Source organism: Opisthocomus hoazin, chromosome 3, assembly GCF_030867145.1.
Source record: "Opisthocomus hoazin isolate bOpiHoa1 chromosome 3, bOpiHoa1.hap1, whole genome shotgun sequence".
Taxonomy (NCBI): Eukaryota; Metazoa; Chordata; class Aves; order Opisthocomiformes; family Opisthocomidae; genus Opisthocomus; species Opisthocomus hoazin.
The window spans coordinates 30,924,377-30,940,727 of NC_134416.1; the positions used below are offsets into that span (position 1 = coordinate 30,924,377).

The 16,351-nt window shown below is 37.5% G+C and overlaps 1 pseudogene; it reads left to right on the top strand.

Moving 5' to 3' along the window:
- The first annotated feature begins 380 nt into the window (after positions 1-380).
- Positions 381-16,351, top strand: part of LOC142360935 (protein unc-50 homolog pseudogene) — a 53,215-nt pseudogene continuing 37,244 nt past the window's right edge.

Here is a 16,351-nt window from a genome sequence, read left to right on the forward strand (position 1 = left end):
TATTGATAAGTGAAAAGGTGGCAATTCTTTTCTATGAAAAAATGTTTGAGTTCTTGAGAGAGGAGACTGAAATTCTAAGCTTGGATGAGAAACAGTGCTTCCCATGGGAAAGAAGTTGATAAAACCAGGAAATCTGGGAACTGAAACGAGTTCATGGGCATCCAGGCTAGTTTGTTCCCTTGGCTTGTCAGTAACCTCTTGGGCCAGCGATAAGAACTGGTCATCAGGCCCTCCGATTAGCCAGGGAAGCCTTGAGGTCCTCTAGGCAGGAAACTGATAAAATTAGTCATGTGGCAAATGTGATGCTCAGATGCTCTGAGATATCTAGTTCCCTATCGGGGGCTAAAAGGAAGGAAAATTTATGTCAGTGGAAATCGGAAATGACTATAAAGCCTGCAACTGTTGGTCACATTATGAGGAAACAGGAGTTCAGAGAGGTACGTTGTCTGCGAAGGATGTAGATTTCCATCCATTTAATGTTAATATCAATAATTTCTATTATCTTAAATCAGCATTTTCCTCACAACAATCCATTCTGTCTTATGAACAGCACCAAGAACAACTAAAACTCTGCAGTTTTGTCTTCATGGTGTCTTTCCTGAGGGTCTTGTTAGGAAGGCCTTGTTACAAAGTATGGTATGAAGTATAAGAGAAAATGTCTATGCATCAGACAAAGAAATATTAACCAGGTAAAAAGATGGGTTATTTGTAAACTGATGAGTGGAAGTAGAAAAGAAATTAAAACCCAAAATCTTTAGTACTGAGATTTTTTTAGCCTGGAGCCTTATTGATTGAAATTGTTGGGGGATTGAGCTGTCGGCAGCATACTGCTTTCCTTTACAACAAAAGAATTCACAGACTTTGTAGGTACTTTGTAGGTAAAAAGCATATTAAAAGCATATTAAAGACACAAACAAAAAAAGTGATATTTTTTGATGAATGTTTTTCCTCACTGCAGTTTTCACTTGCTACAACACAAAGAGCAGGGTGCATAAGGTTATATGGAAATAAACATCAGCTTAGTTTATACCTAAAAGGAATAAGCAGGAAAATGCCCTGTTACATCCATGCAAGTGAAAGAATTGCCATCCACATTTGCAGCAGTGAATGGATGAAGACACACAAAATATTTAAGTACACAAAATAAGGGGAGCTCTTGATCTGCAAATCCTGTACTTTGCAGATGTTTTATCAAGAAAATAATTTTACACCAAAATGCTCCTGTGTCAAGATGTTCAACTCCTGGACACCATTTCTTGCCACAATCCGATGTGCTTATTCAAACAGAAAGATGAAAATTAGGCCACATCTTCTGAACCTGTAGTCCACACAATGAAAAACTTTTCTAAAGAATCTGAGAGTAGAAGAATCACAGAATTGCTACTAGGTTGAAGTAAAATTCTCAGTACTGCTCTTTTTTCAGCCACATATGGCTGCTCCTGAGCTGAGAATATATTGCTGTACATGGCAAGTACAGCATGGTGGTGTGGAAAGCTATCTTTCTATTTAAATGCCTTTAAAAAAAAAACAAACCACATGTGAAATAAACATTAGAAAAACCCTCAGACAATTCTCAGATGTGTGCTACAGAATCACAGCTCCACTTCAGCACAACAATCCAGTTATCTTGATGACACATTTTCCACTTTCTGGATTTAAGCTGGACACAGGGAAGGTTTTATAGGAGGCAGGAGAGAAACAAAGCAGGAAAGCAGGAAAGAGAGATGTGTTAGGTCAGAATCTTTTTAACTCACAGTTCTCTTTTCTTCTTGTATCAACAGTTTCCATGTTAAATGCAGGATCAAAGGGCCTCTCACAAAAATATGTAAATGCCATCATGTAGACAAATGCTATAAACTGAATTCTATCATTCAGTTGCAATTCACTTTGTAATTCCAGATCCCCACATGTAGAACTAAATATGTTTCTATGTGGGCATATACCTACAAGTTTCCTTAGATAAGTTCAATCAGAAAATTCTGTCGAGGAAGAAAAAAAAAAGGACACTGGCACTTTGGATTTCCAAATATATAGCAGCCTGGGCTATATCTCTGTAAAGGCTGCTTGATGTCTGCATTTCCCCAACAAATGGCTACAGTTTATGCACAGATTAGTTCTAAAGTATGTATACTGTGTGTTGAGCAACCTGGGACATGTGACATACTGAGCACTTACAGGCTATCTACTCAAGGTATGTCTATTCCACTCTTTCTGGTATGTCAGATTCCATGCCTGTGCAGGAATGCATACATGTTTCTGTCAGAGTGATCCTTGCTGGCATTGCATCTTATGGGATCCCATATTCATCAACTACACCCCCACACCTGTCAGAGAAAAAAAACCCAGAAATATTTTGATTGTAAAATGGTTCTACTTGGATATTGTCAATATTTTGGGACTTGAGAAAATGCTAATTTACCATGTAAAAATCAAAATCCAACTGAAATTCAACAAAATCCACTGAACTTCCCAAATATGTACCACTAAAATGAATAGATATTCTCATCAGAATTATGAAGTAGATATTTGGTTTGAGACATTGATAACTGCTGAAAGCATCTCCAGACCAGTGTGTTTATTTTGGCTGTCATTATAAAGAAATATAGGGTATAAATACCCAACAGAAACAAGATATTTTTGTTTCACAATGTTAGAGGAAAAAAAAGATGGAAAAGAAGACACTTTTCTTTCTTTTTGCTCTTTGATTCAGCTTCTTATCTTTACAGATTTTTTCTTTCAGTTAAATTCTCTCCCTTTCAGTCTAGCCATCACAAAATCCTTTACAGCTGTGATTCTCTTTGCTCCTCTTCTTCTCTCCAATGAAATTATTTTTTCTTCCAGCTCCTTTTTGCTCATTTTATTTTGTCTGAAACTTTCCTTCAAGAACACCACTTCCTGATTCAGGTCTTATCCTTCCTCTGCTCCTTTCTTTCCCTGCCTAAAAAAGCCCTCTGTTACCTATACTACTCATACCCTTGTGGGCTGAGAAATTGTTGGATGAGGCAACTGCCTTGACCATCTCTTTCATGTTGTCTTAATTTTCCCTATCTGTCCCTAGCTGTCATGGAGTGAGAGGCGATGAGAATACAAACCAGATCTGATGAGAAGTAATGAGAAGAACACGGATCCTGTTCAGCACAGCAGCCACTAAACATCATTGTAGATGGGTGAAGAAATTGCAGTGAAAAACATTGCTTCCTGCCTAACAGTTCTGTTTCCAAACAAGATTTCAGGTAGGTCTCTGAAACAGCCTAATGACAGAAACAAAGGATAAAGATTCATTTAAAATATATAATGTGTGATGAACCCACCGATAAAGCCAAAGTACTTTGGAACTCATCCTTTCATTATTAGCTTGCAGTTTGCTGCCTCTCTTTTAGATGTTGCTTGAAAGCTTGTTTATATTCCCAGCTACAACCACAGTAAAAGTTATTTTGCTTTTCTCTAGAAACCTTGCCTCTGTCATTATCTCATTTCTTTTTTCTTTTGTTATTTCTGACTGCCACAGTACTGTTAGTTAAAAGTTATATAATCACTGTGATCCACTGGATCTCAAAATATTAACTACAAAACAGCGTACTGAAGGACCGGGGACCAATCTAGTGGTGTAGTAGCCATCATTTAGGTGCAGTTTATCTGGTCTCACTTCTTGGGAGTGCAAGTACAGTTCATCTCTGGGTCAAACACGTTTATTGTAATGGTGCAGGGGCGTTGGAGACCTTGTGAGTGTATCTTCCAGGTATGAAGAATGAGGAAGCAGTGAGCACATATTAAGGTCCAGAGCTAAACACTGGTAATAAAAAAGAGGAATCATAATTTCACAAGTGTTAAAGCTGAGGAAAGGGCTGAGGAGAGCAAAGGTTGTGATGCCTGGTTTAACTTTTTTGTAGCATATGCTATAATTGCAAAAAATTAGACATAGTAAGGAAAAAGATGTAATCAAATAAGAAGCACTTTAGTTTGTTTACTCAGTACAATTTAGAAGGAAAATTTTGTAGCTTTTAGGCAGATACAAATTTGCATAAAACAAAAAAAAAATTATAAATATGATAATACCATATAATTTGAGACTGTCAGTTCTAACCATCAGCTTTTAGAGTTGCAGGGATACATGCGGTTGTCCAGAATGCTTAGAATAAACTGACAAACTATTATAGGAGGTAAATTTGTAAGATTCTTTTTTTAACTAACAAACATATTAGTTTAGGAAATGTAAATTTGACAAATAGACCATTGTAAGGGTCTTACAATGAACTGAGAAAATTAGGTACATAAAAGAGACTTGGTAGCTCAAAAACCAGCATCTGCCCAATTAGCTTCAGGAACAAATCTGAAAAGAATAAACCAGATCAGGATGCACAAGCAAAGTCAGTAACTGCGTGATTCATAATGCATCTCAGCAAACTGTTGTTCACTATGCATTTTTCAGGAGTTAATTTTCCTGTCATTTTCAAGACACTATTTTTTAAATCATTTATTATTTCTACTAACACAGACCCTATGAATTCTAGTTAAAGATTAGGGATCTCTGTGAAGGATGCTGTACACAGAACAGAAATACAGTGCCTACTTCTGGTTTATGAGAAGAAACTCAAGGATATTGACATGGGAAGACAAAGAAGCCACTAAACAATAGTGTTCAATAGGGTAAGCAGTAGGGCAGAGCACTCTGAAGTATCTTTGTCATCAAGTGTTTCTGCAAACCTCTCAGCCATGGTAAGTTCTACGTGGGGATGAGAGGAAGGTTACATGGTACCTGCATGAGCTCTTGTAAAGCATGAAGGGCACTGCGGGAGAAAGCAGAAAGGCGTGGTTTGAAAATGAAAGAAATGAGTAACAGAGGATGTTAAAGTGTGTTACGCAGACACACGAGTAAGCCTCTCGGGATCTCAAGCTGGAAAAAGAAGTAAGGCTCAAGGTGAAGAAAGACTGTAAAAACCTTGAAAACAAAGGCAAATAACTTCTGATGCAATAAAGTGAGAACTTTAAGAAGCTGAGGAGAGGGGTCATGGGCTTACAGTAATAGGTCAGCAAAAATATCTAAGTAGCAGCATTCTGGAAAAATCAGCAAAAAATATGCTGTGAGGGGCAATGAATAAAAAAGATATTTCAGTCATTTAAATACAAGATAAGTAGACTCCCTGGGAAAGTTTCACCTGGGGGAAAGGATAGGACTGTCTGCTGGTTGAATTAAACAAAAAAAGTCTGCAAGACAGACACAATCTGGACATGAGAAACCGGCTGCGGTGTCTAGAAGACAGGTCTACAGAAAGCCAGGATAATGATGTTTTCCACAGTGATGGAGAAAGAATTCAGCAGAAAAGCTGGATTGCAGAGCAAGATTAGGAAGATACTTTTAAATTTCAGATAATTTTTTCTCCCTAGCAATAACACCGAAACAGCACTGTTAGTGAAATCTTACAACAAAGACTGAAACACTGAACTTAGTAACTGTATTTATTGTATGGTTTGAGGTCATCTAACATAGTCCTTCCAAGTACTTCATGGATGGAATGATGTTAGAGAGGAAAGTTCAGTTATACCCTTACCAGATATTTTAACAGACTTCCCCTACTTTAAACCAAACTACAAACAGACAATTTAAACTCTCAAAACTGACAAATACTATCTTTTAAAATCCAACAAATCATTCTCCTCATATATACATTAAATCTTCTGATGAACATAGGGTTGGACTGCCAATCTGTTAAGTTAAATATCTGAGGACTCATAAAATCTCCTTTTTAGTGTGGGGAACAAAATAACCATGGAGATATACATATACACACAGAAAATTAAACATGTATATACATATATACACACCCACACATGCATATGCATGTATATGAGACACATATACATACATATGAGACACACACACAACACGGATATAGACACTGAAAATTTGTTATATAGATAGAACTTGTGTATAAATGCATGTATATATAGCTCTGTGATCATAGTAATAGAGCATTCGAAAATCAAAATCACACATTTTTTACTACACAGTTTAAATCTGAAGTTTACATCTAGATCTCTCAAAAAAACCCCAGGTTTTCACTATTTACTTCATTAAGATTATGATTTGACTCTAAGTTTACATGGCACTAAAAGATGCCATGAAAATGAGATTTACCTACAACCAATAATGTTGAACATAACCAGTCACATTTAAACAGGTCTAAAGTTACATTTTATCCTAGAAGATATTACTTCAAGCTGTAATCATAATGAGTCCCTGAAGATGCAGTGAAAAAACACTGAGAGAAGCAGAAAGTGACTTTAAACACTCCAAGAAAATAGCCATAGTCTGATCTGGTATATGTGATTATAGAGTAGAATGTGTTTCATTTATACTGAAGTTGTTGTTTAATTGTCCATATTAAGTTCTTTTGACATTTCAACATCAAGGCAGTAAGCGTAGTAAAAATGGGTTAAAGGCATGACTGTCGTGACTGCAAGGTTACGGCTGTGCTCAGCCAATATATGGTGGGTGTATGAACAGTACGTAAGAGAACAGAATGAGTCAGAGCCGTCTCGCTCAATGGTTAGAAACAACTCAGCATAATGTTTTTCTTTTTCACTAGTCGTTATTCACAGGAAAAACGTCAAGTGTTCAGGTTCAGATTCTGACCAGAAGCAAAACAAAAGAATGAAACTACTGTGTCCCTGGTCGCTACTCTGTGATCACAGTTCCACGTACTCAAGAGTGATGGTCAACACTTATCTGCATGTCTAAAGCACTCCCAGGCCTAATTTTCCTTCTTTTCACCACATGCAGTGTGCTGCTGGTGTGCCACTGTGAATCTCTTCCTCCCACCATCTGTTGATGTAGCGAGCACAAGGCAGATGTCCTTGCTGGGGCTGCAGGTGGGCTCTCCTGTGTCCATCACCTCAGCTCCTCGGGACAGCGGAAATCTGTGAGAAGGTTTCTACTGAGAAAGAGAATTAGAAGCAAGTACTTTTGTAACAGTTATAGTTGTACCTCTCTGAGGAAAGGCTCAATCTGATTACAAGCTCTAAAACCAACTGTCTTTAGTTCAGTTTTGCAATGAAGGTAATTGATATCCTGAGATCCCAGTCAAGGAGGACTTTCAAAACCACTTTTGGAACTAACTCACCTCTTAAAATTTCTATGTCTGCTTATGTTTGGCCCTTTTTCAGTGCAGGTTTCCACCACCTTGTTATTTGCTAGTAATGATAAGCGTAATCATAGCAGGAAGACTAACATGGGAATAAATGATGACATGTTTGCTTTCAGTTTTTTCCATTCAACTGTGGTGAGACATCCTCTGACTTTTAGAGCTTGTCTATCACCAAGGCCTGTGCAATAAATGATAATGTTGCAGTTCTTTAGCTCTAAATTTCCAGGATCCTTGTGAACGTTGAAAGATAGAAATGAAACCTGTGCAGATGACCTTATCTGAATCATCCAGATCCTGAGCAACCTGGATATTGTCAGTGTACTCCTGCCTCTAGACTGCGCATCTGTTGGAGTCAGTGCAGGTCAGTATCTACCAAAGAAAAATGAGAGATTCCATTTTTCAAAGTAATCCAAGTTTTAAACACGAAAGCCTGGACAACTTAGCACTAGCGTCACACAGCTTTAAAACTATTATTTTCACTCTCCACTTATATAAAATATCTATAATGACATTACAGACATGAAATAAAGAACAAAAGTTTTATTTCATGGGGCTTTTTTAGTATTGTTTACCAACAGCTGGTCTACAAAAAGTCTTGTGCTCCAGTATTTGCTGCAGGCTCCTTTCTGTAAGAGGGAAAAGAATGAAGTATAAGAGAGCAGGCTGAGTAGATCAGAGGTAACTCCTCCTCTTCTTCCTCACCTGGAGTTCTTAGTCTGTATTTAACCTCTATAACTTAAGAACTCATCAGGTAAAAGAACAAATTCATATTTCTTCTTGCTATCTATGAAATCCTGCCAATTCTATTGAATACAGGAGGAATTATACTAGGCAAAGACTTTTGACAACAATCTTTATTAAAAATTTTACAATAAATTTAATAACCACCAGAGCCACTGCTTCCTTTAAGTGACAATTAAGTACTTTTCACTCAGCAATCAAAACATTCCAAAAATTGTCTTTATAGCCAGCTCTGTGTTTTTTTTATTTCTCCTTTAACATTTTGAAAATAAGGTAATTTTGTAAACATACATTTTATAGAGAAGTATTTTACTTTTTCTTAAGGGTTTCCAGACAAGAACAGCTGTCTACCAAACACTGCCTGCATATTCTACTACCACATTTCAAATGCTAATAAGCACACCCAATTACCATACAGTATGTCAGTTTCAGCATTTAATACCCAATTCTATAAATCTATTTATTATCTCAGCGTTTCTATTGTTTCTTTGATATGCTTTATCACACCAGAGAAATCTATAACAAATGGTACTGTGTAAGTATAAATCATAGATATACCCCCAAAAGTAATCACTTAAAAATAAATCAATAATCATTTTAAAATTAAAGTACTAATCATTTCAGTAACAGAACTCTTGCCTGAAGTCGTTGCAGATCTGCTTAACAGTAACAAAGCAAACATCAAAATGGGGAACATATCATCTGTCCCTTCTCACCCTCTGGAGTAACTCAGTTCCTACAGAAACATCAAAGGAAGAAAAAATTAGAAAGTTGGTAGAGAAATATGAATATCTTTCTTGGTATCCTTTTCTAAATGCAGCCTCATAAATATATGTAAACATTTTTTTTAAAAAACTCAGTAATATTACCAGCAATGTTCCCTAACAAAATTCCAGTAAAGCTATTAGAAACTCTCAAAGTCCTTGCCATGTCCCCTCCCATTCCCAAATTCTGCATGTCTATTAGATGCTAATAGTCTGTTTCAGACAACAGCTAACAAACTGTAGGTCAAAAAGCAAGAAACCTCGACAGTCACTAAAGTCCTAGTTTTGAACTTAGCTGCAAACAATGGAGCTTTTATATTGTCAATGACTAGCACTTCTGATTTAATAATTCATAATGAATCACGTCTTCCTTAATTATTACAATTATATACATTAACTTTCCCTAAAAAGTCTGCGAGCAATTTATGCCTTTCTCAAATATTATTTAAGTTACCCAGAAAATGATGTCAACAATGAGTCCCTGGGCTGCAGATTGTAGCACTTAAAATATTTGATACTGAAATGCAAACATAGATTGGCAGCTCTAACTAAGATGCATTCATGCAGCCCATACATTATCTTGTTTTTAGGATGCAGGACTTAACAGCCTCAGATTTTTAGTTTGATTACGTAGTCTCAAAAGTTTCAAATTCACTTCCATTCAATGCTATAAAAAACAATTAAAATTAACTTTTTCCCAAGCTTCCTAGCTAGCAAACTCATCATTTGTAATATTTGCAAAAAAAGTCTGCACAGCAAGAGACAGCAAGATCAGTTTTGAATTGTTCTTTTTCATTTCAACAAATATTCATGTTGAATGTCCTGATACATTTTTCTAGGCATGCTAGCAAAAGTAGCATCTGCTGTCCTGTTTTCTGTAACTTCTGCCTGTCTTCCTCCAAAGGGATTGTTGTTGAGAGTGAAAAAAAGAAAGATATGAAGTAAAGTACCTCTCCTTTTACACCTCCTATAGGCAGACAAAGAGTTTTCCATTCCTTCTACTCCTGTGTCAAGTGTAACGTAATTTTAGCAAGGAGACAAGCAAGTTTACACAAAAAATCCACAGACAGCTCTGGTAATTTAGCTGGCCTGATAGCTTCTCTGCCTGTCAGGCAGCAGAGGGCATTACCTTTTACACCTAATAGGAGCTGGTAGCACTTACTGCCGATATTTCCTTTTCATAATCTGCTCATGCTGTCTCTGATGTTATCAGCACTTCTTTGTGAGTATGTGCAGGAGAAAGGTAATGGTTATGTCAGCATATATTGTTCAGTTAAAAAGTAAAGCTGGTGTCACCACTACTTATTCATGCTTGTTGCATCTAGACACTTCTACAGCCTGACTTTCAGTCTTTGGCCACGAAATTGAAAATATGTCTTCCTTAAGCCTTACCTGGTGAAAAGTACTTTCTGTTTGTTAATTTTGTCTTCTTGTTTCTTTTCATCGGAATCACATACTATTTCCCAGTCACTTCTTCAGACTCTTCTGTTGTTGACAGTTAGAGGGGGGGGGAATGAAACCCCTTTTTCATTGCTCTGAAACCAAAAGGAAAGTAAAGAAGATAGGGTGACACTCAGCAACTCAATGCATACATTCTCCTTTTTTTTTCTTTATCCTACAAACTCCACAGTTATCTTCTCCAAATCTTCCTCATGGTAGAATGACCTCTGCTGTTCATGCCATTAAGACAACATATGTGAAAAGATCAGGATTCTTCATCAACATTTTATCTCCTTCATTACTGTGACAAACAGTTTTTTTTCCTTAAAGAAAAAAAATGTTTATCAGAGAGCCTAATTTTTCTGATTTTCAAAAACAACTATAAATGGTCCTATCTATTCTGCAAGACAAGCTGCAGTTGTCTTGTCTGAGTTCTAAACTGAAAAGCTGGATTGCTGCATTTTGAGGAAACTTCTCTCAATGAACTCAGATAAAACAGAAGCTGATTTTTTGTTTCAACAGATTGTATATGGGTGGGATACAGAGTCTGATGTTGACACAGAAGAGTTGCAACAGGATTTGTCATGGTAATTTACAACAAGCTAAGCATCTAAGAAGCTGTGTTCTTAAAAAGTGTCTACTGCTGACAAATACTTAGCTTTTGCGAGAGACAAAAGCCATGTCTGTTTACTTAAGCAACGATACATTATTCTTTTTCTTTTTTACTCCTTTTCACACAGGAGAATACACACACAGAGGTGGTATTCTGATTCACACATTATGAACAGAAACGTAAGGAGAAATTCTTTTATGAGTCTTCACCCTGAGTGATGTTGGAGCCAAAAAGTAGCAGTGTCACTAACAAATTTAAAATTGACTATGCAGGGATGGCAGATGGAATAAATTTTAATTTTTAAGCTGAACATGTTTGAACTGGGAACATAGAAAACATGACAGACATTGAACTTCATCTATCATTTTTGCAGAGACACATTTCATAGTGGGATCATCCTTTAATGTTTTTAAAGTTTGCTTTCTCCGTTTAGACTGTCTTGCAGCAGCTCTAAACAGCTGTAACTCACATTAATGGCAATAAAAGCAGGCACTTCATTGACCTGCCTGAATGGTTTTGGGAGTTATCTACACAGGAAAGTTAGAGTGCCAAGCTGGGAATTTACTGCACAGTAGCTGCTCTACGCAGCTGTCCTCCTCTACAGCAAACATCCTAGCTGCATCTTAAGTAGGAATTTTTGTGTGGTGTTTTCTGCCCCTATAGATGCAGAGCTATCCAACTCACATTCAATGCTCCCTGAAAAATTCTAACTGTTCTTCAAGCTGGTCAACAGCAAAACTATTTATTAAATCATTAAAATACTGAAAATTATTCCCCCCTGCTCCATTTCAATTTTTTTACTTACAACAATACAAAATATTATACAGTATATGCTAGTCAGATGGAAGTTAGGAAAATACTTATCAGCATTTTTGCAAAGGATCTGATTGGAGGGGGCAGAAATTGCCCAGTGCTCATGCACAGTCAGTGCCTCAAGGGATGTTCTTGGATCCAATCCACTGCAGGGTCAAAAATGCTTCAAACATGAGTATGTTTTGACTTCACCAGTACAGATTAGTTCTACACTTGCAAACAGGTATGAGAATCAAGTCTGACTACTGAAGGTAAACATAATTCTGCTGACTCTAACTCAGGCATATTGGTTTTACTGAAGGATTTTATTGTTTGAAGAACATAAGTTTTATATCTGTATCCGCTCTGTTCTGATTCTGGCAGTGATTCCAGTAAAAGCAAATTAAGGTCTTTGAAACCACGTACAAGTAAAATTAAATTGAAAACATACAAGAATTTAAGTTATGAACATATTTTAAATCATCATCTACCAACTTGTTAAGGATTATCTCATTAAAAGGGATAAGGGAGTCTGATAAGCGGCAAAATGAAAGCCCTCCTGTTGAGTCACAAGGTTTAGAGCAGACCCCCTTGCGTTCTACACTCTCTCTCAGAGAAGAGTCTAGGTGCGGCTGGATCTACTCTTAGTCCCAGACTTGGTCAACGGTTTATGTCTAAGGGGTTAAGTATGTAGCCACTTATCAGATTCAACTTGCCTGTCAGAGCCTTTCCAAGGACGTTCACTGAAACAGTTTCACAAAGCTGAAATAATAGGTAATTTATTGAAGCAACAGGTGTCACAGATTTGGGACTGCCGTTGATACATGCACTGTCTACAAAGTTTGAGCTCAAGATAATGGTTTAGCACTTTAGTTAACAAAGTGTTACTGGGGATATGCCTGAAAAAGTCAGAGGCGTGACTCTTACCAAAAAAGGCGTCCCTTCTTAGATGTGGGGGAGAGAGGTTCAGGATCATCAACCCATTCATCACGTAAAGTTCTCGCTTGGCTCCTCCTCCCAAAGAGAGTTTTCAAGTGCCAATTTTTATACTTTTGAAAATCTTTTTGTGAGGTGGGACTAAGTCAATTACTACGTGTTGATTGGCTCTTGGCAAGGAATGTTGTGTCATCACAAGCGGGATTCAGCAGTTGCCTATGCGCTACGGAGCAGGCATCTTGGTATGAGCTTCTGGGGGCCATCTGTTCTTTATCCGAAGCAATCTCTGGCTGCGCGGCCTGTGGTGCACCCCACAGATCCCTTGATTTACAGTGATGGGCTATCCCCCTCTTACTTCTGTCTGATAAGATAAGCACAAGCCAATTGCTCCCTTTGTTAACTCCTCGACCTTTGGCGCCTGAGTATGATCATGTCATTGACAAGTCCAGTAAGGCCAAGACCACAAGGACAATACAGTCCTGTTTTGTACATTTGAAATTAAGTTGATTAGAACGATAAGAGATGAACTCTCAGAAAGAACATCCCTGTACATTTTGACACAGAAAGCACAGAAACACTGAAGACAAAACATCTTTCATCAGCACTTGTGAACTTGTAGGGATCTGTTCCACAGATATATTGTCTTCTTTATCCAGATATCTAAAATCTGATAAAACCAAGTATATCCCAAAATGCATGACAGCATACCGTAGACAGGAACGGGGAGGAGGAGCAGGAGGAGAATGGAAGAGGAGAGGAGGGAGGAATCCTACCTAAAGCATGTCCTGAATGTCCCAAAAATAAAAGGTGATTGCTAATTAATAAGTGGTGGTGACCCGTTTTTAATGTAGCACAGCTTCTCTAAAATTATATTTGTGCGGCTCTAGAGGACAACTGTGGAGTTGAAAATGTGTTTGGGCATTAGGTAACTACTTTATTTTCCAAACAAACATAGGATTAAGAGATAAATTGCAGTTAAATTTACTCTGAAGTCCTCCTAGGAACAGGGACTCGCCTGTTTTAACCATCTATCCTTCTGTCAAGCAATCATCCACTTCTACTCTACCTTAAGCTTTTGAACCACAACTGCTGACACAGAGTCCTTTGCTGTTTCTTTTCCCCCTTCTCTAAAATAGCATTACCGTTTCACACTGCTCCTTAGGATAAGGCACCACCGTAGAGTGTTTACTCACTAGACTCTACACTGCCTAAAAGACAGCATATGGGAGGCTGAGTTCTTTATTTAGGAGGCCGTCATTGCTCAAGTTTGCCATACCTTCCATTCACACTTCTTCAGCTACTGTCTGGAATGAAAAAAAGAAGTTGTTCACTTTACTTGGATAACTTTTCAGTAGGATCTGCAATATCTGGCATTTGGTGTTGTCTGAACAGAGCAGAAAATTCAGGCTGGTAATTCAATGGCATACACAGTTAACTGGAATTCTACAGCTTACTAGTAAAATTCAGATCATCATCCTTAATGACAACAGCCAGGGGTATGACACTAAACAAGGAACCTCATCCTGCTCCTTATGAGTAAAGTCTTTAATGTACATTCATTCCTAACCTAATTCCAATTGTGTCTATAGATGGATCTCTGGGTGAATCTAAGTCTTTTTGCTAATTTTGTGCTGGTTAGAATAATGAAAGGAGAATATTCATTAGCCTGGGAGGCTACATATCACTTGAAAGGTGTACTTTCCTCTTCTAAGTCTACCTTCAAAAACACAGGTAGTCATTAGCATCCAATTCCATCAGACTACTTTCAGGCATAGTATTTTACTGGTGGGAATCAAAGTACAAGCTTCTCATTTGCTGAAATCCACAATTTGCTTGATTATTTTTTTCCTTGGCGTTGTTCAATACACACCTTGAAGCATAAGTAACAGTTGGTGAGAATAGGAAACATTTGTAAACTTAAGTGAAATGTAAAAGATGTGTTACAACACCTGTCTGTTTCTAACACAGGTACTCAGCTGCCTGGAAGTGATAGTCAGCAGCCCTTCATAGCAAAAGGGGACAAATGGGGACAAAATTTTTAGCGGGGCCTGTTGTGAAAGGACAAGGGGTAATGGTGTTAAACTAAAAAAAGGTAGATTTAGTCTAGATATAAGGAATAAATTTTTTACAGTGAGGGTGGTGAACTTTAACAGGTTGCCCAGAGAGGTGGTAACATTCAAGGTCAGGTTGGGCAGGGCTCTGAGCAACCCAATCTAGTGGTAGATGTCCCTGCTCACTGCAGGTGGTATTGGACTAGATGACCTTTAAAGGTCCTTTCCAACTCAAACCATTCTGTGATTCTATGAAATGTCAGTAGCCAGACTTCCAGATTTTTCCCAGAGATATAGATTGATGGATAACATCATTTAGCTATAAAGAAATCTTGCATGTATTCTGCTCCTCCTTCCACCTGCATATGGGCCAGATCCTGCTGTATCCGTAAGATGTGAAATTACTCACTTCTCAGACACACTCAGTACCCAGGAAGGTTGACACCTAAATCCTGGTTTAACTTTGCTCACATCAAGAAAATTAAAACAGAAAAAATTTAAGATGTAAAGTAGAATTAACAACACCTGGAATCCTATAAAACTGATTACAAAGTCTAACATTTATCCTGTAACTGATATACTTAAAATGGACTGATGAAAGTGGTCCAGCTTGCCTAGTGAGTTGACAGAATTCTTTCTCAGCTGTGTTGCCATTATCTTGCAGAACAGCATCTGGGAACATAATGATGCTTTAGGGATGTTGGGCAAGTTGGACTTGTTCTGCAGCTCAGCAGCTGAATCAGTCTGGATGTGGTTAAAAACTACACGGAGAACTGAGAAACTGCTCTTTCATTACAAAATGAGGAATTTTTCCCTTAGACACATATTGAAACACATGTTTAGGATAAAAGTGAAATCATCCACATGTACATACATCACTTGTGATTCACTGATCAAGTATTTTTTTTGAAACCAAGTAGAGTTCATGGAAGGTGTCGAATAACGAACCATAAAACTCAATGATAATGATAGCATTAGCCTTGTCCCACAGAGTTTCACTTGCAAGTCAACTCAGATCTTGTTTGTGGGCTGTAATCTAGTGATCTATTGAAGCTGGTAGAGTTAGAAGAAAGTCCCACTTTATATTTTGTTAAATATCATAGTAATATCTTCCTACAAAGTGTCTTCCTGCGGAAACAGGATAGTCATGTGTTGGTCCATTTTGTTCTGTATCATCATCTCTGTTGTATTCCACGCTTACTTTCCAATATCAAGAACTTGCTTTTAGCAGCGAGGGAGATTCCTGAGGAAAGACTGAAAGAATTAGACAGGATTTCCAGCTGCAATCAAAAGGTTGCCGTAATCTGTAATTTTATTATAAAGAGGCAAATTCAGTCCGTTGTTAAAAATATAGCAATTGATTTACTTGTAGAGGACAATTGGGAATCAACTGAAATTTTAATTTTATTTTCAAGTGCTGTACTTTCCACAGTTTAAGAAACAGTTTTATTCGAAACAAACTCCCCTTGCAGACCTTTTTCCTCTCAGATAAATTCTGTTTCATATATAATAATTTCATGGATGTTGTTCTTAATGTTTTTTGTATATTTTATGGTTTCTGACTAAATTGAAATGATATTGTGCAAATTTAATTTTGTACGCGGAAGTAACACTACCAGGTTTCAGTTCAAATGGAACTGATTTGCAAGTCAAACAATAGAGCATTTCCCAGCAAATAGATAAGACTCTGCTATATGCAAGTATGTTTGCAAATGTGTCTCATAATCTTGGATTTGAGTTTTAGCAACCTGCAGTCAAACCTCCTACCTACATCTGTGAACAAACACATAAGCAACTGGAAGTCTGTACAAGCCTAGCAGATGGAAGGTCCTTGCATGAACAGATTGCAGGGGAGGCAGTGTGGGAAGC